The sequence below is a fragment of the Microtus pennsylvanicus genome, chromosome 11 (assembly GCF_037038515.1).
Source record: "Microtus pennsylvanicus isolate mMicPen1 chromosome 11, mMicPen1.hap1, whole genome shotgun sequence".
NCBI classification, from domain to species: Eukaryota; Metazoa; Chordata; class Mammalia; order Rodentia; family Cricetidae; genus Microtus; species Microtus pennsylvanicus.
The window spans coordinates 11217287-11241380 of NC_134589.1; the positions used below are offsets into that span (position 1 = coordinate 11217287).

The 24094-nt window shown below is 55.3% G+C and overlaps 1 protein-coding gene across 6 annotated transcripts in view; it reads left to right on the forward strand.

The window, feature by feature from the left end:
• The window catches only part of Septin9 (septin 9), a 163488-nt gene that overhangs the window by 104858 nt on the left and 34536 nt on the right, over positions 1-24094 (forward strand). The window contains exon 1 of one of the 6 annotated variants that reach the window (XM_075990214.1): positions 2380-2672. The exons of the other annotated variants lie outside the window; for them this stretch is intronic. The gene's annotated coding sequence lies outside the window, so the exon portion shown is untranslated. Of the gene's footprint in view, positions 1-2379; positions 2673-24094 lie in introns of those variants that run through there. 6 annotated transcript variants of the gene reach the window in all.

Genomic DNA, 24094 nt, shown 5'->3' on the forward strand with positions numbered 1-24094 from the left:
TTTAATTAATTAATTTATTCATTCATTCATTCATTTATTTATTTATTTTTGCCCGTAAAAATCCTGCTGTCTCTACCTTCCCAGGGCATTGTGAGATGACCTGCGTTAGAGCTGGAGGTCAGAGTCCCCGGAAGGCTGGGGATGAGGCTTAGCTGGTAGAGTGCTTGCCTGCGTGAGCATGAAGACCTGGGTACCACACGAGCCTGATGTGGTGGTGCATGGCTGTAATCCCAGCAACCAAGAGGCGGAGGCAAAGGATCAAGACTTCAAGGCCATACTTGGCTGTATGTCAAGACCAACGTGGGCTACATGAGATGCTGTCTCAAAACAAAGAATCAGTCAGCCTAGTAGGTGGGGTTTTTCATCCCGCCAGCCCACTCCCAAATAACCACACAGGGACTAATTATTAATTATAAATGCTTGGCTGCTAGCTTAAGCTTGTTGCAAACTAGCTCTTATAACTTAAATTAACCCAAGTTTCTTATCTACGCTCTGCCACGTGGCTCGGTACCTTTACCCACCACGGCAACTTTATCTCCTATTTCCTCTGCGTCTCCTGGTGACTTCTCTCATTCCTCCCTTCTTCCCAGCATCCTCTTAGTCTGATTCTCCGCCTAACCTTATCCTGCCTAACTATAGGCCAGTTAGCTTCTAAGTATGTGTGTATGTATTTATTTATTGTATTATGTATAATTTATGTATTATGTATTTATTGGTTTTTCGAGACAGAGTTTCTCTGTAGCTGTGAAACCTGTTCTGGAAATAACTCTTGTAGACCAGGCTGGCCTCGAACTCACAGAGATCCGCCTGCCTCTGCCTCCCAAGTGCTGGGATTAAAGGCATGCACCACTGCCTGGCTAGCTTCTTTATTAAACCAATCACAGTGACATATATGCACACACTATAAAGGAATATTCCCAGGTAAACATATCGCAACTTGCATTTGAATTTTGGCTCTGACGCTCTTGGTTTGAAGACTCGGGCCAGTTTCACGTCCAGTGCCTCAGTTTCCCCACTTACCAGGTTGTTGGGAGGATTAGCGGAAGGAAGTGCGGAGAAGTGTCGGGTATTGTGATGGTACGCCGAGCTGCACATAGTAGGCACTTAGTAGACGTGAGGTGGCGTCAGCGCTGTGCCGCAGGCGCGGTGAGGGACAGCTTTGACGAGGATTAGGCATGGATGCAGGAACAGACGTATATCAGTCTGTACAGGACGTGAGCTTGCTTCTGATGGCCGGTCAGCATGAGCCCTGGCTTCCTATGAGGCCCGAGGTCCAGCGCTGTTGTTTTGGTTTGCAATTGTTTCCTGGTACACGTATGTCCGTTCATGCCTGAGTTCCCGTGAGGGTTTGTTTGTACCCGCTCACCCCCTGTTGTCCGCTACTAGAAAGCATCTTAAATGACCAAGATCTAAATCCTTCCCTCCTAGGGGACACCAAGAGGCCAAGGGACTCCTGCCGCCCAGGTTGTTGGTTGGTGAGGTTAGAGATGGTCGTAGCTCCCTTGATGAGCACCTGTGGCAGGCTTGATTGCTAGGTGGGTTCATTCTTCTGCAGCCTGTACCCCCAGGGTGAGTGCTTAGGGGTTAGTGGCACCTGAAGTACAGAGTCCAGGAAGACAGCTTTTCCCTCATGGCCTCTTGACGGGTCCCCTGGCCTCCACTCTATGCTGACATGCCTCCAAGGCCTTGAGGATTCCCTCTTCTAATCCCACCAATGCCGCTCTGCCAAAGCCACTTCTGCTCTGGGCCTTCATGAGCTGGCCAAAGGGCCCTGCTCCCTCAGCTGGACCAAGCCTTGGTGCACAGGACAAACTGGGGGTGGTGGCTTCCTCTCTCCTGCCTCCCAGGGTTCTGGACAGACCCACCCCTGCCACGGGCATCCTAAACCTGGTGGAAGGCTGCCTCTAACAACTGTCTCTGGGCACTTCCTCTCATCTGTGCTTTACTGTTCTGCTGGGCAGAGGAAAGGGATGCAGTTCACACCGGGGCCCAGTCTGTGGTGGATCTTCCCATGCCCGTCTTCAGGGCCAGTCCTCTTCGCATAGCTAATCTCCTGCCCTGCCAAGGATGGGGACCTGTATGTGCCCGTGCTGGGCATCCTTGCCAGTGTCTTCCTTTGCCACTTTCCACCTTGTGAGACAGGGTGGTCTCAATGAATACAACTCTGAACTTATCTGTCCTGGTTGGCCTGCAACCCCAGGGATCCCCATCTCACTCTCCCCCTCCCTCACGGTGCTTTTTTACACGGGTGTTGTGGTAAACGCTTTACTGACTGAGCCATACCCCAGCTGCACTCTGCTGTGTCTTCATGCCCTCACCACACCAGAGGGACCCAGCTTGAGGGGTGACAATCTCCGTGAGCAGCAGGCCGATCCCTGCAGGCTTTCTTCTGCCCAGCCCCGGAGGAGGCAGGGTCTGTATTCCACTCTGGAAATGACGGCTGTGGAAGGACCCTGCGCCTGACACTGCTCTGTCTTCAGGCCCTTCTGGGCTTGCTGTTCTGCTGACTAATTCTTATCTGCTCACTGGTGGGGGAGCCGGTCCTTGTCACAGCTGGCTCCGGTTACAGACGGTCGAGATGTGCCCAGAGTGAGGCCCCACACAATTCTACTGTCTTACCGACCATCCCGATTTCAGGAAACCCAGCCCTCAGAGCTCATCACGGCCCCCAGGTAACCTCAGCATGAGGGGTAGAACTGTGGGAGGCAAACCTGCCTGTGGGGTGCAGTAGTCTTCCGGTGTGGGGCGAGGCTGGGGAGGAGATAGAGGAGGAGCCAGGGCCTTGGTTGAGGAAAGTGGTCCTTTAATCCCAGACCCTCCCCCAGGCCTGTGCGCTGGTGTGACGGACACATGGTGACCCACGGTGGGGAGTCCTGTCCCCAGAGAACCTGTAAACTTGGCGGGGCCAAGGCCCTCATTCTTTAGCACTGAAGAACCAGGGCCACCCTGGAATCCACAACCCTGCTTGGCTATGCCTACTTACCCAGTCTGTCAGGAGACCTTCTGTTAAGGGAAGGAGGAGATGGGGCATGGCCCAGGCCAGTGTGTGGGAAGCTGAGCACCCGCCCTGAGGAGAACCTGGGGAGCAGGAAGTTCGCCTCCCCTCACCAAGGCCTGGCTCATTAAATGTCTCTTGCAATCTGCTTGACTGACCTTGGTACATTACATTCTCAGTAGAGGCCTCAGGCAGCTCCCAGCCTCTGCCTTTGAGTCTTAAGCACTCTGGGGTTCACTGGTGGGTGATACTCTGAGTTGGGGGCTCTGGGGCTTCTAAGCTCAGTGTGCTGATGTGGGGTGTTCCCTAGGGCATTTATAGACTTCTATCAGAATCCTTCTGATCTCTGAATGCTGACTGTCTGCCTGAGAGACCAGACGCCTTTTCTCTTTCTTCCTGTAACAACATCTAGCCAGGGGCTTTCCTATCCCTCAAGCATCAGGAGTTGGGTGGCTTTCCTGGCCTAGCTTGCCAGGACCCCAAGCCCTTCCATCTCAGGAGGGTGGAAGAAGTTGGTAACTGACCACCATAACTCCAGGAGCCCCCGCCACCATTTCCCACGTGGCCCATTTTCCAGATCTGGCAGTCCCAGAGGGTGCCCAGCACTTGCCTGTTGACATGCCAGGGGAGCCTGGCTACTGAGCTGCTCTAGGGGGGGTGGATGGGAGGCAGTGCCGGCCAGTGAGCAAGTAGTACCGGCCTATAGGATTATGCCTGCCCATGCATCTACTAGACGGGTGGATGGGCTGTTGCCGTGGGAGGTGGAGCAGGAGCTCCTGGGCTGGGTGGGAATGGGGTCCTGGTTGCTGGTTGCGCAGAGTGACCCTGCATGGTGACTGTTGTGCCTGTGACTGCTGCTGGGTGGCGTTGTCGCCGCGTGTCCAGGATGGGAGATCACCACATCCCAGCACGCAATGCCTTCGTGTGGAGGGTAGACTTTGGCTGGCACTGGGCATCTCACTCAGGGCTCCTCAGTTATCCTGGGAACAGGATAGGCCTCTTTCTGGTTGGAATGAGCTGAATGCTGAGACCTGGGAAGAGATGGACAGCAAGTGTCTAAGAGATTGCACACCTTGGCCTCCCTCTTTCTCTGGGGTCTCCTGCAACCACGCCAGGGTGCAGGTCGCAGGATGCCTGGTCTCCAAAGACTAGCCACTTCCTCTTCACAATCCAGCTGCTCAGGATCCTATGAGCCCCCCGGGCTCTCCTTTCCGTCTTTCTGGAACTGAGCTCTGTGTTGGGTATTTGTTGCCTTGAACGGCACCCAGATCTCCTGGGACTCAGCCCAGGCCCTCTGCCTCTACCCTAGGAGCCTCAGGTGCAGAAGCAGTCAGAAGCCTTGTCATCTCCCTGTCCTGGAGCCAGACAGTGAAGCCAGGACAGTAGCCTGTGACCTGCTTGGCTTCCTGGGAGGCCAGCCAGCTGATGTGGCCCAGGGGACTAGGAGGAGCCCCTGGCCTTGTCTCTTCATTTCCAGGCTCTGGGCTTGAGCAGGCCTCCAGAGCTGTGGGTGGAGGGGTTGAGGTGTGGCTAGCTTGGGTAAGAGAAAGAGGCCTGAAGGATTTAGAAAATGTCTGTCCTTACTGCTGGGCCTGCTGTCCCTGGGAGCCAGGCCTGGCGCTGACGGATGAGAAGGTGATGTTCGTGAGGCTAGATCCGGGAAAGGGGCACTGTCCTCTGCTGCCCATCATTTCCCAGATCAGAGAACTTCAGCCACCCGCCCGCAGCCCACAGCACAGGGAAGCCCTCTGCCCTCCTGCTTTCCCCTGCGTGGCTTTGGATTCTGTGCGGATGGGTAGTCTTTTGGGGAAAACTCTGGTTTCCAAGAGCACCTCTGCCTGCAGAGAAAGTGTCCCCAGCTCTGCTGTCCCCTGGCTCTGCTCACCTGCCTCTGGTCCAGTGCTAGGGACCCAGATGGGAGACCCAAAAGGTTATGCTATGTCTCCACCAAGCTGTTAGCAGGAACAAGCCACTGGTCCCTCTTCCTGCCACCTGGCTGCAGACCACTCAGGAGAACCACACTACACCGGCGCGGCGGCCCCTCAGCAAGGCTGTGACCACATGGTTGGATTCCACAACAGCAAGCATGGGTACTTGAATTCAATGCCCAGAACCCTTGAGAAAAGCCAAGCATGGTCGCACTGGGGAGGCAGAGACGGGCAGATCCTTGGGGCCCAACAGTTATTCAGCCCAGCCAACTTGGTGACCCCCAGGCCAGTGAGAGGCACTATCTCTAAAGCAAAGTGTCTGGTGCTGCCCTGAGGAATGACCCTTGGGGTAACTTCTGGCCTTCATTCACGCACCCCAAAGAAGTGTATCCCCTAAAGGGGACCCATGCTGTGGAGGCTGGGTCTTCATGGGGCGTGGGCATGGAGGTGAGCCCTGGCCATTTCCAGTTACCCATTTAGCCTTCTCCCAGACTCTGCACCCCGAGACCCGAGGCCCCCAGTGAGTGATCTCTCCTGCCACTCACGGCCTCCCCTCGTGGCTGCAGACACTTCCAGGGAGCCGCTGACACATTTGGACTGTGAGATTTGTTTCTGAACAGCCCTTAAAGGAGAGAATGAGTAAGGAAGCATGGGGGAGGCCAGGGGGAGGGGGAAATGGCCTGGAAAGTCCAAACATGTGTTTCAGAAGCAGGTGCCAGCATGACATCATCAGGATGGTGGCTGAGGGCCCCAGCCCAGCCCAGCCAAAGCTGGCCTTGGCTTTGTTCTGCCATGCTTAGAGCTTTCCATTTTAGGTACAGCTTGGGAGCGCGGCCTCTTATTCTTGGCCGCATTAATATTTAATTAACTCTGAGTACTTACTGTGTTCTTACATGTTCCAAGAGCGAGGTGGTTGTTGAGAAGGCACAGAGAGGGTGAGTCATGGACTCCGGGCCTCTCAGCTTGGAGGGTTTGACGCATGCCTCAGCTGGCAGGTGAAGAGGCTTGCGGTTTCCACGGTCTCTACACTGCAGGAGGGGGTAACCTCTGCTTGACTTTCCTGGCCCAGCTGGAGGTATCCATGGACAATCCAGCAAGTGACAGCTACTCTTCTGTGGCTCTTAGGATAGCTGGACAGGAGGCAGAGATGCAGGGAATGGTCGGTCCCTTCTGCTTGACCTTGGTCCATTGGCGTTGCTATGGTGTGAGGCGGGTTTCTAAACTGCCAAACTTGCTGGTCCGTTGTGCCTCCTGCTTTGTTCAGGACCCTCCCCTGTGTCCCCCTCCCCCACACCCACATGTCCCCAAGGCTGATTTGGGCGCTACCAGTTAGAACATGGTCAGAGGTAATCCTCCGCCCACCATATTTTCTGCTGACTTTGCAGTGTTTGGCATTGGCATTCTCTTTGTGACTCAGTTGACATGTCTATAAAGTGGGCCGACTGGCGTCTTCCTCCCTCCTAAGACTTTGGGAAGAATCTGGTGAGAGGCGGTTGCTGGAAAGTCCTTTGCACTGACAGGTTTTCGAGCTGGCCGTGGCTTGTTTGGTAGAGTGCTCGCCTCGCATGCACAAGGCCCTGGGTTCAGTGTCCAGTGCTGTGTAAACCGAGTGCAGGAAGCTAAACATCCAGACTGATCCTTAACTACGGAGCGAGTTCGAGGTCATCCTGGACAGCATGAGACTCTTGCATCTAAATAAATAAGTAAAGCAAAGTACTTTGCAGAGAGCAGTGCTAAGCAGTGGTTTGCTGGGGCCTCGAGCCAACGGAAATCTAGGTCCTTCTGGAGCCTGGGTGCTGAGGGAGGGCTGAAGTTAGCGCAGGCTCAGTGCCCAGGAGGAAGTGGGGGAAGCCGGGGCTGGGATCCTGCCTGTCAGGGTAGGAGCCAGCCTCGATTCCCCTCGGTAAGGAAGGGATAGGTGATCCGGATCTGTGTGGGACTGAGTGACACCGTATAACCCCCTGTGAGTCTCAGCCTGCCCGTACACAGTGGGACCTGGGCCAAAGCGAGCTCTTCACCCCCAGCCCACTCCCTCAGCCAGCTGTTCCTGGTGGCCTGCCCTCCCCCAGGACCCCACGGGCCCACACCACATATCCAAGCATGGGAAGAAGGGCCCAGCTGTGGGAGGTCATGCTGGCCGGGGACTGAGTCTGCAGCACCGGCCTCCCAGGAAAACCAGCTGCAAGGGAAGCAAGCCAGCAGCTCCGGAAGTCCATGCGATACAGGCTGGACTCCTGGCCTGTCTCTGTGACCTATTCCTTCTGTGGTTCAGAGTCACCATGGCCAGTCACTGCCAAGCTTGAGACCTGTCTCTGTGAGGCTCCTGCCGAGGCCCAGCCCTCCCCGACTACACTAACGTCTCTTGCACCGTCCAGTCAGTTCAGACTGAGTAGGGTCCCAATGGCAGGAAGCAGCCTCTGGCCCTCCCGTGAATGACTGTCCTCACCCCACGCTGCCCCCTGCAGTCTGTCCTTACAGTGACAGCCACAACCCCACCACACCACAGCCCCAAGAGAGCTATCCAGGCGATTTGTGTGAAGAGCGCCCCCTGGCTGTGTGTGGTGGTCTCACGTCGTCCAAAGCCACTCTGTCCATTGTAACTGGGGCGCCTCCAGGGACCACAGCCGGGGCTTACAGTGCCTGCACCTTGCTGGGGAGCGGTGGGCCTTTCCTTGGCTGCCTCACTCTGGTCCTGGCTTCATGGCTGTGGCCTCAGAGGGATTGTCCTTTCCAGCCAACACAGCCAAAGTCCCTGCCTATGGAGGCTCTGCAAGCAGCAGTGAGTGTCTGCCATCCCGGTCATTCGAATTTTATTTATACATTTTATTTAGTGTGTGCGCGCCACAGCACACATGTGGAAGTCAGGGGGTAGCTAACAGGAATCAGTCCTTCTTACCAAGCAACGGCCCTTGGAGACCTCTCTCTGGCCCTCGTCATGGGCTGTCTGTGGTGGCAGGGGAGTACTGGCTTGTCATTCATGCCTCTGGGAGAAGACGCTGCGGTGGGAACCTGAAGAAGCGGTCACAGAGGGCACCCAGGCAGAAGCGGCAGGTAGCCGAGCTGCTGTGACTGCAATGGATGGGTTGCCGGGGGTCAGTTGGTGCCGGGGGTGAAGAGAGGCTGTGTTCACATGGGTGTGTGTGAGTGAACCCTCGCACAGGCCTCTGGTGGGAATCACTGTGTGTGAGGGGTCGTGTGAGAGTACGCTTCTCCCTGCAGCAGCCCCTACATCGTGAACGAGGTGGGGAGAGGAGAGAGAGGCAGTGCAGGCCTGTTGCTACCAACCTGATGGGAGACTGGGAGAACACAGAAGGAGGGCAAGAATGCTCTAGAACCACAGAAGAGGCAAGTGATGGTTGTGCATACCTCCGGTTCCTGTATGTGGGAAACTGAGGTAAGAGAATTCGGAGTTTAAGGTTAGCTTGAATTATGTAGAGACACCCTTCAGCAGGTTTCCAGGGTTTGCTGTAGAATGTAGGAGGTGCCCGCCTCACCCTCCTTGTGTGCCTGGCAGGCATGGTGAATCAACGGTGTTTCTGCTGCAGGGTTGGCTTCCATCCCTGGCTTGGGGCTACATCACTGTGTCAAGGATGCCAAGGCCAGGTGGCAGGCTTGTGCCGTGGATAGGTACTGTTTGCCTGGGGCGAGGGGAAGATGGTGGATAGGTACCTAAACTGCTCCATTTGGCCTTCCCGTACCGTACCTACCTGGGCAATGCCAGCTCTGATGTCACACTCTGTCCTGATGTTGGGGCCATGCAGCACCCAGGGTCTGGTCGCCTGGACCTGCCCAGGTCAGTATTTGAATTGGACTTAGCCTCTTTGTTATATAGTGAGCACTCTGGTCAGCTCTGGTATCCAGGCACACCGTTTGTACTCTGGCCATCCTATCCTATGGCTGCCCCAGAACTAGCCTTTCATCCCCGCTTGCCCATCCATTGGGCCGTCTCTACTGTCTCCTCGAACACACTCTGAAATTTAGGAGGCCCAGAGAGAGGCTGAGTTGCTGGCAAATGGTCACACAGCAGAAACCTGACAGTAGTAGGATGCAAGCCAGACCTGTGACGCCCCAGATGTCTTGGGGCAAAGACATATGCAAGGAAGCTAAAGGACACCTGTAATGGCTTTGTCTGAGACACGGTGACCTGGTGCACCCTGGACTGTCGACAGTACCAGCCACCTGTGGGCATGCAGTCCCATTGATGATGCTGTGGTAAGAGAGAGGGCTGTGATCTATATGTTGCTCTGTGTCCACCCACAAACTGGTGGTGCTTTCTGGAACCTTTGGGTCTCCTTGTGTAGAAACAGGTACTCCATGCTCAGGGGTCAGTGGTGCAGGCAGGCCTGTGACTGTTTCCCCGTGAGGACGGTGACCATGGCTGCTGTGGTGGGGTTAACACCCTGCACACTGGTGTCTAGAAAGGGTGTGTTCCTGTCCACTTTCTTACCCGTGAATCAGGTGTCCGGTCTCCGCCAGCCTTCATCGTGGCATTAGGGGCAGGAACTGACCTAGTGAGGGTGCAAGCCACCCTCCATCATCAGTCTGGAGCCCTCCACCCCACCCTCCTCTTCTGAATCACCTGTCAGTGGAACTAGCCGAGGTCTCGAGCGCCCCTGGAGGGCTGGATCCAGAGGACTCCAGGGATCTGGCCGAGGACAGCCCGCCTTCCTATACCCTGAGTTCCCTCCGTGTCTGCGTGTTTTTCCTGGAGCTGTCGTGCCTGCCTGGGTGGGGGATCCCCAGCAGACTGGACGAAGCAGAGCATGTTGACACAAACCCTGGCTGAACCCCAGTGTTCTTTGCAGCCAGCGGTGGCTTGTGTTGGGATTGGGAAAGGGACCATGGTGGCGCCTGCCCTACATCCAGTTCTTGGCGCGGGGATAGTTCTGAGGAGTGATTCCCGCCTCCCAGAGTCTGCTGAGGAAGTCTTTAACCAGACCTGCCCTGCCAGCAGCGCTTGCGTCTGCTCTTTGCCAGGCAAGGCAGGGCTGCCGGGAGTGCTGTCTTCTCACTGGGAAGCCCCTGCTTTTCCTGATTATTTTTTTTTTGTTTTGAGGTAGCACTCTGTAGGCCAGGCTGGCTGCAGACTCCAGACGGTTCCCCTGTCTCTGCTAAGGCCTTGGAGCCATGCGCCACCACACTCAGTATTTTTAATTCGTTCATTTTTAAATTTGAGGTGGGCTTTCATGTAGCTCAGGTTGGTCTTGAACTTCTGATGGTCCTGCTTCCTCTGCTAAGTGCTGGGGTTAACAGATGTGTACTGCCATGCCTGGTTGATGACCTCATGTGTGTATATTTTTACATCTTTTTGTGTGTGAGTGCACATGTGGCCATCTCTCTATCTGCTCATCTGTCTGTCCATTCGTCTGTCCATCCATCAGTCCATCTACCCACCCACCTGTCTATCCATCCATCTGTCCATCCATCCTTCCACCCATTTATCCTTCCATCCATCCGTCCGTCCGTCCGTCTACCCACCCACCTGTCTATCCATCCATCTGTCCATCCATCCATTCATCCACCCATTTATCCTTCCATCCGTCCGTCCACCCACCCACCTGTCTATCCATCCATCCCTCTCCATTCATTCATTCATCCATCCATCCACCCATCTGTCAGTCTTTCCGCCCACACATCTGTCTATCCGTCCATCCATCCACCCATTGGTCTATCTGTCTGTCCATTCAACCATCCGCCCACCCATCTATCCATGCACCCACTCAAAGACTGCAGCCGGTCCAGGCTTCCAGCTGAGACGTGGGAATGACGAGCCCCAGAGACAGAACAAAGGCCTGCTCCCTGGCTTCCTGTTTCCGATTGGAATGTGAAGTTCTTGGAGACTTATCCATGCTGTGTCACCTCTGTCCTTGGAGTGGGTGGACAGAGGAAGGCTCTCTTGCTGTGTGTCAACATTTAGTTGCTTAACCCTTCTGTGCCCATTCCTGATTTCACAGATGGGAGCACTGGAAGAATTGAGTGGGGCTTAGGAAAGTCTTGGGGGGGGGTAGTGATGTGAGGCACCGGAAACGGTGGCGCTCACCAGAGGCTTGTGTGACAGTTTCCCTTCTCAGCCTATTCTTGGATCTCAGGATGCTGACAGGGACTGAATGCTTTCCCTGAAAGCCATCAAGAGGGGGGTGGACCCAGAGTTGCTGGCGTGGGAGCTGCCGCCATCACAGTCTCTGTTCTCACAGGGAACCTCTGTCCCTGTCCCCTCTGAGAGAGGACAGTCCACTGAAGGCACTGCTGACTCTTCAGAAGAGCCCCTCCCTCCCCAGGGCTCCCACCTGCTTTGCCTTAGCTGCTGTGTTAAGCTTCGGGCAGCAGAGAGCTGGGCTCCAAATGCCTTTAGCTGCGAGGGAGAGTTTGCTGAAATTCAAAATGATCTGTCCCTGAACCTGGGGCAGCCCAAGGATGTTACGGACGACCCCTTCCTTGCTGTCCTTGGCCCCTGGGCCCATCCTTGCTGTGGAGTTCTTTGCTAGCCAGAAACCCCTCTGGTAACCCCCTGTTGTCGGCACACCAAGACTGAAGCGCGAGCAAGTGGTGTCCCCCAGCTCCAACAGAGCAGGCAAGGGATTCCCTAGTCCACGAGGGGCTGGACAAGAGAGGCAGAGCAGTGTCTGTCCAGATGGCCATCCTGCAATGGAGGGAGCAAGGCTCCCCGTACTCTGACCAGATCTGTGCAGACCTCTCATTTAGCCGCCAGAAGGCACAGGACGCCAGCTACTACTTCCCAGTCACCCTCGAGCCTGGCACGGCCTCCTTGGACGCAGCAGCTGTGCCCTGCACTGACCCATTAGCTTTCTAGGGCTCAAGAGGGGTTGGGCTGAGACTCAAGTGTGGCCAGCTGCCCGTGATGGCTGAGAGGCTGACCCCATGGGGTGGAGTGTGCAGAGGAAGAGAAGCGTTGGCACGCACTGTGCTGGCTGGTCCTCCGCGTCCACGGGGATCCCTGTCTTTTCCTCCTCGCAGGGACCTTAGCCCAGGCGCTGGCCTTCACGTCACCCGTGTGGATTTCTGTGCTGCACTTTCTCTCCTGATCATTTTCACTCATCAGGTAGGAATGAAGCCCTTCCTTCAGCTGAGAAGACCCCTTACCTAGAGGAAATACCCAGTGGGACTTCCGACAGTCTCGGCCTCCTGTGTGTTGGCAGAGCCAGGCCACTACACTTGTCTGCAGTTCCCAGCTTTGGCTTTGGTGGGCTGGTGCACCATGGGATTGCTCTGGGAGGCCTGCACTGTGACAGGGGCCTTCCCTCCGCATTGGCCTGCTATCCATGTGCATTGCTTTGGGACCTGAGCATCTTTTCTAGAGCAAGATTGGCAGGGGCTCAGCCTCTAGCCTCAGCACCTGCCAGCAGTGTGGCTTGGGACATATGCTGCAGGGTCTCTGTGTTTGTGTCGCTTCGATCACCTCTCAGGACTCTGGGTAAAGAGGGCTGGCTGGCGGCGGGGCTGCGGAGGCTGGCGGAGGGTCTTCGGGGCTTTGTGGCCCTGCTAACCCTGGTCTGGATGTGTGGAACACAGCCCATCGATTCCTGTTGAGGTGGAGATGCAAGGACGGCCCTGTACCCTACAGGGTCAGGGCTCAGGCTGCCATGGGCTCCATGGCTAGATCTGGAGCAGGGGAGAGAAGAGGGTTTGAGGAGGTCAGAGTGGTCACACAGCCTCCTCACATCCGGACACTGGAACAGCCCCAGGGGTCCCTGTGCTCTCTGACTCAGAGAAAGGTCACCGTCTGCAACCAAGACTCAAGTCCAGCTTTGGCTGCTGCCGGAGGGGACAGGGCTGACAGGAAGCAGGACTTACCCTTGGCAACAGACAGTTGCCCATCCAAGCGCTAACCAAGCCAACACTGCTGAGCTTCTGTCCTGAGACGTGATCTATCACAGTCAAGTGGCTATGGTAACTAGAGCTTCCTGTGGCCCCAGAATGTCCTAAAGTCAGAATTTCCTTGAGTCCGTCAGCCCTGTCATGCTGGTTCTTACCATTATCAACGTTTCACAGAGAAAGAACAGAAGGCACAGAGAGGTTAAACAAGTCCTCTAAGAACACACAGCTGTTGGGTAAGGCAAATGGATAGTTTAAATTTGAATCCCTTCCCTGGCCATTTGTCACCTGCTGATTGGTGGATGGCCTTTGTTGCAGGACATGTGTTCCTGGTGCTCACTACTGTCTGTGCTCTGATGGTTTGCACCTTTGCTGGGACCAGGAAGCCTTGAAGATGTGGCTCTCATGAAGGGGTTAATGTGACCCCCACCCCCACCCCAGCTTTCCCAGGACCAGGGCCAGAACAGAGAGGCCTTATCTGCAGAGGAAGGGCGGGCGGGATGTGGGACTCTACAAGCTCCTCTCCACCTCAGCTCCAGCACCTTCTGTGGGCCAGCTGTTGAGAGGACTGAGGGCAGAGGGGAGGGAGGCAGTCAATGTGGGATTCATTACTGGGGCTGGGCTGGGCAGAGAATCTCCTGAGGTAGGATGGGGGTGGGGCCTCCTGGAGAAGAGGCCTAGATGCCACCAGTGACTGGGGGAAGGGGAGGGTCCCCCCGCTTCCCCTCTTTCCTTTTCCTGTGCTTGAAGCAGCTGTCTTCCCTGCAGGGGTGTGGCCTGACCTTTCTGGCCTCTGCCACCTACTGCCTGTTGGGCTGCAGTGGCCCCGTGGGTGGAGGCTAAGCTTAGGAGGGTGCGGGGGAGGAGCATCAGTTCCTCTATCTTGGAAGCAACTGAAAGCCGCTAGGCTTCCTGCAGCCTTGGGGCTGACCCCGGAGAAGGCCTGGGCTGCTGGGTTGGGGCCGAGCTGCAGCAAGTCCTGAGGGCATGGTGTGGCTACACCCGTAATCCAGCACTTGGGAGTCCTGAACTATACAGCTGGGTTCCAGACTGGACAGGGCACTGGAGGGCGGGGTTGGAGGGAGGGGGGACACCCAAAGCCCAAATGTCATTACCTAGAGGAAGCGTGGGTGGAGGTTCTAGAAGCCTTGATTGTGCTGTGGAGCGAATGTAGGGTGTAGGGCTGAGGCACCCTGGAGGAGACTCCAGCACACATAGGTTATAGAAGACAACCTCTAGGAAACAGGCCCAGAGTGGCAAAGTAACTTTCCTGAGGTCACACAGTCTAGCTTTGATGCCTCCGTCATGTAGCTCAGAACTCCTGGGCTACATCTCAGCCATCCAGCCCCAGCAAGGCCTGCTGCAGAAGTGGTTGGAAGGCCAGAGACAGGGAGAAGTGAGCCGTAGCCCTGGCCAAAAGCAGAACACTGCCCTGCCCCAGCCGGACCTCTGTGGGGAGTCAGTGAGCAGGGCTGGGAGAGGCTGTCTCCCACCTCCATGCAGGAAGGCCACATTTGTTCTCCTGGGGTCTCTCTGTCTGGGACGGATGAGGGGAGAGCTTCCCAATGGTTCCAGTGAGGGTTCTCCAGTCACCCTGCTTGCCGCCATTGCCGCACCAGCACCCTCAGAGGCAGAGATCCTGGAGGAGGCTGAGGGACTCAGATCCAGAGTGGAGGCTGTCTGTAGGGAGCCCCCCCCTCTCTCTCTGGATTTATTTATTCTTATTTCATGTGTGTTAAGCACCCATGCCTGCCTAAGACCCACAGAGGTCAAAAAAGGGCATTGGATCCCCTGGACCTGGGAAGGGGGGCTCTGACACAGGTGTGGAGAGCCGCCATGTGGGTGCTGGGAACTGAACTTGGATCCTGTGCTAGGGCAGCCGGTGCTCTTTACCCCTGAGCCGTCCCTCCAGCACAGAAGACTCTTTTAAACCCTTTTATGCATTTATTATCATCATTAGCATGTATATACGTATGTGCACGCATGCCCATGCCATGGCACACACTTGGAGGTCAGAGGGCAGTTTTGTAGAGTCAGCTCTCTGTCCATCTTTATGTAGGTCCCAGGAGTTGAATTCAGGTCACCAGGCTGGTGCAGGAAGCCCGTTACCTGCTGAGCCATCTCTCTGCCCGGGGCCTCACTGTCTCCCAGGTCTATCCTGCTATACACCTGTGGGCCTGCCCCTCCTGCCCATGGGGCAGCCAGGCCCCTGAGGCAGCATCTTCCAGGGCCTGCCCCAGGTCAGAGGTCACATTGGGAGCTGCCAGTGTGTGCTGGATGCTGACTAATACTAATGGCAATTTTTTTTTCTGGACAGGGTCTCACTATGTAATTCTGGCTGTCCTAGAACTTACTCTGTAGAGATCCGCTTGCCTCTGCCTCCTGAGTGCTGGGATTAAAGTCGTGCGCCACCACTCCCGGCTTGACTCTGGTACAAAAAGAATTTCAGGCTGAGCCTATGAGAATTAGAGTTCATTAAGACTTTATCAGTGAACTGAACACAGGTCCTCAGTCGGGGGTTGTGGGCTACTCGAGGGCCCTGCCTAGCTCTCTTCCTGATAGCGAGGGATACGGCTTTTGTGGGAAGGAACTGAGGTGAGATCTCGGTGTGGCTTTGCAGGTGCTATAGGTTACAGCTGACAACAGGTCACCAGGTCACCGCAGGGACGCGCCTGAGTTAAGCAAGTTTTTACTGTAAATGGAGTTCTTAGTCTTGCCTGTGAGATTTCCAGAAATTTGGGGGTTCACTTCTGGGAACAGGGCCGGGCCATACTCAAAGGGCGTCTGCGCTCAGGCCTGAAGCATGTCTCATTGCTATCTTCACATTCTTACACGAAAATATCTCCCTATAAAAAGAATGTGGTCTCCCTGCTAAACCCGTCATTGCAATGTTGTTAATTGGGCAGAAATTTTGAACCGGAGACTGCAGACTCCAGAGGGAGGGCTCCCTCCCCTCCCAATGTCTCCTGGCTTTCTGGCCTGGTTTTCTATCCTGCCTCTGTCTTATTCTGGCATGTCCTGGCTGAGGAGCCCGCAGTATCTGCTCGCTGTATGGTGTGTGGGGCTGTAACTGCCCGCGGGTATGGGGCTCAGGTGCTCATGGGAGACACCCTGCCCGTGGGTGCCTTGCCAGGTGACCAAGAGGAAAGATGGTGAGGTTTGAGAGCAGCAATGAGGAGGTGGCATACCACTCCTCATCTTAGAGACAGCAGGGATTGGAGTCCAAGTAGACAGACTCAGGTCTGTGGTCCAACCCTTACATGTCTACTGGGATCAGAGTTGCCCGTGGCCTTGCTGCAGTGGCCGGATGTGAGGCGAAAGCATGCTTCATGGGGTTACTGAGGGAGATACACATGGGCCTAATGCCACCCAAGGGTCCTTCGGAGTGGGAAGTGTCCTGGAGTACAGTGTGAGAAAGGCCAGGCCGAAGGAAAAGGGAGGATTGAGAACCAGGAAGTTTAGGTAGAAAAGGCCAGAAAACAGATTCAACCCCAGAAGCTCAAGCAAGGACAGGCCTGTGGACACCCTGACCTAGTTCGACTACTGACTGACCCCTGACTGAGGGAGATAACACACCTTCGACTCTGTCACCACTGAGTCATCCAGTGTATGACCGGAAACACACAGCCAGGGAGGTGATCCTGTTCTGGAACGCCTGGAGGCGTTCTCCGGCAGGGCTGCAACTCTGAAAGATTCTAGATGCTTCTAGATTCTGCCAGCTCTGGCTGGAAGAACGTGTTCTCTCCCCCACCCCCGCAACCCAGTGGGAAACAAACTGGGAACAAAACTGTTAGTTCCCTTTTCACAAATGGAGGTGAGGGTGGGCTAGCCACCTGTTTCTTTTTCGGCAGTGTGGACTTTCAGATTCGCGAATATATACCCAGGGTCATGCAAAGGGCACAGCCCCCACTGATTTCCTGCTCCTCATCTGCAGTGTTCTTCTCCCTGGCAGTGTGTGGGCCCCAGGAGGGCAGTGTGAGCAGACCTGGACCCTCTTATTTCCCCCTCCATCCCTGACCAAGTGTGCTGTGGAATACTGCTGGCTCCTCTGCTGGATGCTGAGCCTGTAGCAGGAGCTTCTCTTGGTCCCCTTCTCCCCTTTCCAGGCTCTTGCCTGTGGCCAAAAATCAGTCTTTCACTGAGCTGCATGGGTATGGATGGAACAGCTTCCTGCTGTCCAGCCTCTGTAATCATTGTGTCCCGAACTGGACGTGCCGAGGGGCAGGCAGTCTGTCACTTGCCATCGCCCATGTCTCCAGCCTCCTACTTCTCTATGGCTTGCAAAGGCCTTTACCCCTTCAAGTCTATTGTGTGTGAGGTCTGCTTCCGAAGGGGCACTGGATCCCGGGACTCTGGCTGTTCTTTGTACCACAGGCCCTAGCCAGGAGCTGCAGGTGACCATCTCGTGCCACTCAGTCTTGACCTTCAGCTCTGCACAGTGCCTGCATGTGTGTGTGCCCGGAGGCCAGAGCAGGATGTTCTGCCACTCTCCACCGTCTCTCACGAGCCTGGAGCTGGGCCAGCAGCCAGAGTGCCCCATGATCCTCCTGTCCGTGCCTGCCACAGCACTGGAGCCCGTATGACCTCTCATGTCGGTGCTGGGGATTCACACTCAGGTCCTCACGGTTCTGCAGCAAGTGCTCTACCCTCCGAGCCATCTTCTCAGCCTCCCATCTTGGCCTTTGGGTGAGGGCTTGTGTCTGTGAGGTACCCAGGGAGGTACCCAGGGCCCTAGCCTTTGTACGCGGGGATAAAATTCTCCCAGCGCCAACGGTGTTAACATGGATTGCAGAGAAAACGTGCCCAGAAGACCTTTTGCATGCGACACCACGGTTTCAAGCACAGACAAGCATAGCTGGCAGGCAGCAGCAGGTTCTGCTTATTCCTTTCTTGCAGCAGGGAGCTTTGGTCTGTGCCCAGTGGTAGCCACTCCCTTCTTCCCAGCTGCCTGTGACCACACCCTCCACCTCCTCGCCAGCCCAGGAGACTGCTCCTCTGGGATCCTCTGCTAAGCCAGTCTGCCCGTGCCATCTTTCCACTCTCCCGGGTATCCCTCTTCCTCCTTAGCAAACGAGAACCCCCTCTTAGAGATTAGGATGCTTGCCCAGCTACAATTCTCATGTAACTTGGTAGCTCATGAACAGGATCAGTCGCTCCATGCCAGGGCGCAACTTGCCCAAAGGATACGAGGTTATCTGAAGGGGAGGTGGTGTCACCACTCTGAAACGACACCATCCCCCTCGGGTCTCAGCACACTCAGCCAACCTTAGCACAACTCTTAGAAGTGTGTGTGCCCACGTTTGGTCCTAAGCCAGTGGTTCTCAATCCCAGCTACATATTAGGGACTAGGTGGATGACAGGAACTGGGGTCCGCTCCCCCACAGGTGGGGGTCCCACTTCCTATGTTACATGGACAGTGCTATGCTCTTCAGAATGAGAGTGGGACTATACTGAGCCCACCCCCCCTTTTTTGGATTTTCGAGACAGGGTTTCTCCGTAGCTTTTTGGTTCCTGTCCTGGAACTAGCTCTTGTAGACCAGGCTGGCCTCGAACTCACAGAGATCCGCCTGCCTCTGCCTCCCGAGTGCTGGGATTAAAGGCATGTGCCACCACCGCCTGGCTACTGAGCCCATTTTTAGAAGCCAAATAAATAGCTTGTCCTTTCTGCCCCTCCCCATCGCCTGGGCCTGGGGCACCATCAGAAACACCAAAATAGAGTTTGGTCTAAAATCCAGCATCTGAAGACCTCAAGTGTGTGTGTGGGTACCGTCCTGACTGCAGGGTGGGAAGACTAGGAGCTGCCCTGGCAGCAGCCTGGAGTACCCAGCCTGCCAGTCTTCTCTTGGCGCCCAGGAGCCCACAGGGCCGAACACCTGGGTGCTTTGGGACTTGTCGCCTTGGAAACCTGAGGGTCTGGTGGTTTTTTTTGGCTGCATTTGCTTGGGGTGAGGTGAAGGGCCAATGGGAGGGAGTGGCAGAGGCTGGAACCAGGGTCACGCTTCAGGCTGAGATAGCATAGAGTTGCCAGGCAGTGGTAGCACAGCCCTTTAATCCCAGCCCTGGGGAGGCAGAGGTGGGCAGATCTCCGTGAGTTTGAGGCCAGCCTGGTCTATAGATTTCCAGTACAACCTGAATTCCAGGGCTACACAGAGAAACCCCATCTCAAAAACAAAACAAGACAAAAAGATAGCGTGAAATATAGAAGACACGACCGATCCAGACCTCTGTGTTCGAGATGGCCCTGCAGTATAGCGCAGGCTGGTTTCAGAACTCAGTCCTCCTGCCTCGGCTTGTCGCATTCTGGAATCGCAGGTGTGCACCACCAAGGCCCGCATGCATCTGGCTGCTGCTTTCTAATGAGGGGAAGGGTGGGGCTTCTTAGAAAAGCGGAAATGGGCCTATCCTGCCCTGTGGTTACCAAGGAGACCAGGAGGGGACAGGGCCGGTAGAATCAGCAGCAAGTCCTCCAGGCTGTGGAGGGACCCAGGTTGGGGGTGGGGAATGTCACCTGTGCTGGTGAACTCAGGGAGGGCATCCTGGAGGTGGTGGTGTCTGGGAAATCATAGAGCCCAGCTGAGGAGTAGTGCAGTGTGTGTTCTTAGAAAACAGCGCAGGCTGAGGTTGGATGAACCGGGGTACAGGGGTGCTCAGCCCCAAGGAAGAGTTCTGCTGTAGAAGTTGTATGGGAAAAGGAGGAAGAGGGGAAGTAGACAACACTGAGGGATTGCAGAATGGGCATTGCCACCAACTGTACGGGGTGTGGCAGGAAAGGGCAGCTGTTACACTGGAAAAGCTAAGCATTAGGACTGGCGGGACAGGGCCCTGGGACCTGAGGAGATGGGCAGAGTCTTGGGACTGACGTGGGAGAAAGCAGGGCACTGGCAGCCAAAGCTGGGGTCTCAGGCATATGGGTTCTCCTGGGGAGGAAGCACAGGACCTGTGGAGGGAGGAGGGGTGTGGAGAGACACGTGAAGGAGGCAGGGGGGAGGTCACCCCAGGTAGCCACATTGAAAATGAGAGGGAAATAGGTCCCAGGAAAGGTCCTTCAAGGGCTGTCCTCAGGATCTCTGGGCGTGGACTGAGATGGGCCATGAGGAATCCTCCAGAGCCCTGGAGGTGTGTGGTTGGCAGAGGCCAGATGGCCAGGACCAAGAGTGAGTGGGCGCTAGGAAGAGGGGACATGAGTGGGCTCTTGAGAATCAACAGTTGGAAGAGCAGAGCAGGCCACTCAGGTCTGGAGATTGGGGCAGCATAGCTTCACCTGGGCCCACTGTTTGCACTGGTGAGACACGTCCTGGGGCCTCTCCCTCCCTAGCGTCACTACGTCCGCTCCTGGCCTTCCCTCAAGGCCTTTTGGCAGGGTGTTTCTTGCAGCTTTTGGTGGTATAAGAGGCACACGACGGACCCCTGGGGCACCCATAGTGCCACACAGCCCACTTGCAAATGCCAGCCTTGCTCCTGGCCTCCCGCACTAGAGCCTCAGAGGGCGGGAGGGATATTTTTCTGGGCATTTGTTTGGAAGCATCTGCCACACTCGCTATTGCCTGGGTGGATGGAAGGCAGTTGGCAGGAGGGTGAGCTCAGTGTAAGCCAGGTGCCTACCGGGAGAGAATGAGTGTGTGTGTCCGTCCACACGTGCACCGTGCTCACACGTGTGCGTCCATCCCTCTTTCTTGCTGGCTTGATTCTGCATATAGAGCGACGTGTGGGTGTCCTGCGCTTCCTGGCAGGTGTCAACCTCTGAAATGGGTATGTATTGGCCTTGTCTTCACATTGGTTTTTCAGAGGAGGTGGAAGTCCCTGCTGTCACCAAGAAGGACTGTGGGTGCTGCTCCCACCGGGACAGCGTGGACAAGGACTCGGTGGGGGTGCTTTTTCAGCCAAGTGCCTGGCAAAAGATTAGGGGCTTCCTCTGCTTTAGGGTAAGACTTGTCGGATGTGGACCAGGCTTGGAACTATCCCAGGAGTCCACTCAGGAGCTTGAAGGACGGCATCCTGCTGCACTGCTTGAGTGTGTACCTCCCCTGTGTGCTAACCTTTAAGTTCTGTGGATCAAAGGGGCTAGAGGGTCGCATTAGTTTCTATGGCTACTGACGTGGGTGCAGAAATCGTGCAGCTTGCAGCACCAGACATTACTATGTTAAACCGGCCCACAGGACCGATGCCAAAGTGTTTGCTCCTGCAGAAGGCTCCAGAGATCTGTCCCTGGCCTCTTCTTGCTCCGGTGGCTGTTGGCACACCTTGGCTTGTGGCCACATTATTCAGATCTCTGCCTCTGTCACTTCCTGGTCACCTCATACCCTGTGATCAAACCTCCTCTCTTTCTGGTCAGGACAGCTGTGCTCGCATCTGGCCCATCTGGTCACTCTGTGCCACTGTCTGGATTCAGATCCAAAAGTCACCTTGTCAGGTGAAGTCACAGCACCCTTCAGGCCGAGGACAGGACACCGGTCATTCTGGTGTGTCTCAAGACATTATAGCTTTAAGGCATAAAATGTTAAAATACATTGGGCCAAAAAGAGGAAAAAAATGATGTATTTAAGTCTTTAAAAATATTTTTAAAGATGTGGTCTCACGTGTTGCCCAGGCTTTCCTCCAAGGATGACCTTGAACTCTAATCCTCCTGCTTCTGTTATTTGCCACCACAGCTGGGTTACCGTGGTACTGGGAAATTGGACCTATGGCTCTGTGTATGCCAGGCAAGCATCCTGTCGACTCAACCATATTCTCAGTCCCATATTCAATTCTCTCTTTTTTTTAAAACACATATATTTCTACCTGGGCGGGGTGATATACATCTGTCACCATGGCACCAGGCAGGCTGAGGCGGGAGGACCTGGGGTTTGAGGCTATCCCGGGCTGACAGTGCATGGGGAATGTAAACGGGTCTCCCCCACCCACCCCTGCCCATACTCCCCCACCCCACCCCTGCCCATACTCACTCCTCCCCACCTCTGCCCAAACTCACTCCTCCCCACCCCTGCCCATACTCCCCCACCCACCCCTGCCCATACTCCCCCACCCCAACCCTGCCCATACTCCCCCACCACACCCCTGCCCATACTCCCCCAATCCCACCCCTGCCCATACTCCCCCACCCCACCCCTGCCCATACTCACTCCTCCCCACCTCTGCCCAAACTCACTCCTCCCCACCCCTGCCCATACTCCCCCACCCACCCCTGCCCATACTCCTTCACCCCACCCCTGCCCATACTCACTCCTCCCCACCCCTGCCCATACTCACTCCTCCCCACCCCTGCCCATACTCCCCCCACCTACCCCTGCCCATACTCCCCCACCCCAACCCTGCCCATACTCCCCCACCCCACCCCTGCCCATACTCCCCCACCCACCCCTGCCCATACTCCCCCCACCCACCCCTGCCCATACTCACTCCTCCCCACCCCACCCCTGCCCATACTCACTCCTCCCCACCCCTGCCCATACTCCCCCAATCCCACCCCTGCCCATAGCAGACGTGGCCTGAGTGCTGCGCAGCCAGCACCGTTCTGGTGCCAGCATCTTTTCATCACCACTCTGGAAACCCCACATCTTAAGGAGCCAGCCCCATGTCAACCCCTCACCCTTGGCCACCACTAGTCTGCTTTCTCTCTCTCTCTCCGAATTCTTTTTAAAGTGTGCTCCTATGTGACTTTAGAATAAATAAACACAGCTTGATGAGTTGGCTGTTGGAAGGATACGCATGGGGCGGAAGCCAATGTGTGGATGGAGACCCAGGCTCCGGAAGGCCAGGGATGGAAGTAGCCTGGGTGTCCGTCACCCCTTCCTCTCTCGCTCTTTTCTAGGGGTCTTGGCCTGAGTGCCCACTTGCTTTCTGAATCCAGTTGTACATGACCCCAGGTAGCTTCCTCACCCCCAAGTCTTCATCAGATTCAAGTTTTAGGGGCGTCTACTCAAAAAAAGTTCTGAGCTCCACACAGGGGAACATGCAGTGAGTCGGGCCAGCAGCTGCCCCCGCCCCCGTGACTTGGGCTAATCGTCTCATGTCCCTTCAAGCTCGTATGAATGCGAGGGCCATCCAGTAGAGAGCTGATGGTGTCTTTGGCGCAGTCTGCAGGGTATGTGGCCAGGCATTCATTGAGTTGACTCCTTAAGAGAAACTCTCCTTCCTGACAGTGAACCTGGGGACACTGCTCTGGGATCTGTGTTTAAGACTGTCTCGCATAGCCCATGCACATGAGTGCAGATGTGTAAGTGGGTACATGCACAAGTGCAGATGTGCAAGTGCGTACATGCACATGAGTGCAGATGTGTAAGTGGGTACATGCACAAGTGCAGATGTGTAAGTGGGTACATGCACAAGTGCAGATGTGTAAGTGGGTACATGCACATGAGTGCAGATGTGTAAGAGGGTACATGCACATGAGTGCAGATGTGTAAGAGGGTACATGCACATGAGTGCAGATGTGTAAGAGGGTACATGCACAAGTACAGATGTGTAAGTGGGTACATGCACATGAGTACAGATGTGTAAGAGGGTACATGCACAAGTACAGATGTGTAAGTGGGTACATGCACAAGTGCAGATGTGTAAGAAGGTACATGCACATGAGTGCAGATGTGTAAGAGGGTACATGCACATGAGTACAGAGGTGTAAGTGGGTACATGCACAAGTGAAGATGTGTAAGTGGGTACATGCACTAGTGCAGATGTGTAAGAGGGTACATGCACAAGTGCAGATGTGTAAGTGGGTACATGCACATGAGTGCAGATGTGTAAGAGGGTACATGCACAAGTACAGATGTGTAAGTGGGTACATGCACAAGTGCAGATGTGTAAGTGGGTACATGCACAAGAGTGCAGATGTGTATAAAAGGGTACATGCACAAGTGCAGATGTGTAAGTGGGTACATGCACATGAGTGCAGATGTGTGTAAGAGGGTACATGCACAAGTGCAGATGTGTAAGTGGGTACATGCACAAGTGCAGATGTGTAAGTGGGTACATGCACAAGTGCAGATGTGTAAGTGGGTACATGCACAAGTGCAGATGTGTAAGTGGGTACATGCACATGAGTGCAGATGTGTAAGAGGGTACATGCACATGAGTGCAGATGTGTAAGTGGGTACATGCACATGAGTGCAGATGTGTAAGAGGGTACATGCACAAGTGCAGATGTGTAAGAGGGTACATGCACATGAGTGCAGATGTGTAAGAGGGTACATGCACATGAGTGCAGATGTGTAAGTGGGTACATGCACATGAGTGCAGATGTGTAAGTGGGTACATGCACATGAGTGCAGATGTGTAAGTGGGTACATGCACATGAGTGCAGATGTGTAAGAGGGTACATGCACAAGTGCAGATGTGTAAG